The sequence below is a fragment of the Macrobrachium nipponense genome, chromosome 8, assembly GCF_015104395.2.
Source record: "Macrobrachium nipponense isolate FS-2020 chromosome 8, ASM1510439v2, whole genome shotgun sequence".
NCBI classification, from domain to species: Eukaryota; Metazoa; Arthropoda; class Malacostraca; order Decapoda; family Palaemonidae; genus Macrobrachium; species Macrobrachium nipponense.
Window position 1 is genome coordinate 59,108,086 of NC_087203.1, and position 2,538 is coordinate 59,110,623.

The following is a 2,538-nucleotide window of genomic DNA, read 5'->3' on the forward strand; positions in this document are numbered from 1 at the left end:
TACTACCAAAAATCTATGCCGAAGACAAAGAATTCCAAAGCAGCGTTGCGAACGCTTAAATATTCGCCAAAAATCAGGTAATTCTCCGATTTGGGTCACAGGACTATCCATCAACTTTTGTTCCTTATTTAGATATTCTTACTGCACTTACTGGTATACGTGTGTAGCATTAATGTATGTGAAGGGAGATGTATTTACCAATGGAAAAATAACAGAAAAATAAAAATCCCCCACCCCCTTTAGCTTCGACAGCCAACAATAAATCGCCAAAAATTTCTGTAAGCCCGCTTGCGGGTATCAGTATAGCCTAGATGTACCCCTGGCTTCGTTTGCCTTTAGAGTACGGTAGAAAGCTCTAACGAAACACCAGAAAACAAATGAACATTGGACAGCAGCCGTAAGATTTATCTCCTGATACAAAGAGATTCATTCGAGAAACTGAGAAACTATAGCTGGTTCACTTAAGGTAGATTCTTGGATGAGCGCTGTGTTTACGAAGACGTTTGTTTGGCGGCCGTTGATTGGCTGGTACCAGGAGGTAGGGAGATTCCAGCCAATCAGCGGCCACCAAACAAACGTCTCGTAGGTATAGGGCTCACCCAAGAATCCGCCTTAAGTGAACCAACTATAGTACAATACAAGCTACACGGCATCCAGACGGCCATACTGTTCGACGAAGTATGCTTGAGAGGCAGATTATGTGGAATTCGTTGTAAGATATTGAATGACATATATGAATTGTGTGATCGTGTGAAGAGGCATGGAAAATATTGGAGTATTTTGTGTGTGTCTGTGTGTTTGTACGTTATAATTTTGTGATTTTGAATCTCAACCAGGAACTCTGAATTCGGTGTCCGTGAACTCTCATTGGTTACCAAGTAAGTTTCAGAGGTCATCAAATGGTAAGCGAAAGTAAAACTCGTTTCTACTCAGAGAGAAAGAGAGAGAATGTTCATTATGCCAAGAGTTAATGGCATTATTGAGTCATTACAGTTTGAAACATTAATTTATTGTAACTTGAACACAATATTGTACAAAGTCAGCCTTAATTTACAACCTTGTTACACCCACTGCCAGGTCAGTTGGGAGTTGTGGGTAGATGTATGATGACCTGTTGGATACTCGATGGGAAAATGGATAACAGCTAGACCCTAAAATAACATTTGCTTTGTAGACAGTTGTTCCAAGAGTTCCTCCGTCATAGCTGGAGGGGGGTTGTGGTAATGAAATTGTGGAACTTGCTCGTAGGCTGAATTGGAAAAGCCTTTTCAATCCTCAGGACACCCGGAAGATGACTAAAGCAGAAAGGAGATGTAGAATGTTTATGCAAGCGCGTAGGGAGAGAATTGAATAATAAAAAGAACTGCGTGCGTTCAGAGGAACACAAAGTCCTGTCTGACTGCAACATTATATATTTCAGTTGCACTCGATGTAATGAACATTATGACCGGCGATATCATTTTAAAAGGTAATTAAGGTGGACTGCATGAATAATATTTTTTGGAGGAGTTAATGAATGCCAGTGGTTTGCAATAAACTGAAGGAAACGAAATACCCCACCATCCAAGAGCTGTCGTTTCATTCTCAAGAATAGATAATTACAAAGTTTCTTCATAATTCTTACGACCGGAGATCTCTATATTTGCTTAGGATTTGGAGAGAACACACGCTAAGAAATTTACCATAAGATTGACCAGTGACATTAAAAATAGTGCATGGTAAACTATATATATTAATGAAATAATCAGAAACTCTCATGATACTTAGCAACCAAATTTGATCAAAATTAGAGAAACATGCAATGCTGATCTTTATGTATAGCTGAGACCCTGAAAAAGAGGTCAGTATGAAGCAAATTCTTGGAGAAAATAATCGCAAAACTCCAAGCTACGTAACTACAAATTTTTTAGAATCAATGGGAAAATAATAATAATAATAATAATAATATTGTGGTTGAAACCCTCTTTTATACAAAAGCTGTTAAAAATAATGGCAGAATTCAACGAGTTGATTTTATATATTGCTTTTTTCTATTTCCTTTACAATTCGCCTCTCAGGCTCAGCGATATTTCTGAGTAACTGGCCAATATTCATATTGGGAATTTAAAAAAAATTATAAATGCTGAAGGTAATATTTTATTAGAACAGGATCTCAGGTCCAGGACAACCACTGACGACTACCCCTTGCTTATCCTGGACCTGAGTTCCTGATCTAATAAAAGATTACTTCCAGCATTTATGATTTTTTGAAAATTCCCAATATGAATATTAGCCAGTTACTCAGAAATATCGCTGAGCCTGTGAAGCGAATTGTAAGGACAATAGAAAAAAAAAACAATATATGAAATCAACTGGATTAATTCTGCCATTATTTTTAACAGAATAATAATAATAATAATAATAATAATAATAATAATAATAATAATAATAATAATGACTGAGGGGATTCGAACACCAACCACCACCAGCACAACCAACCCAACAGAATCCAAAACAGCAACCTCCTTGGAAAAGGCGCCTGGAAAAGCAAATCATGGT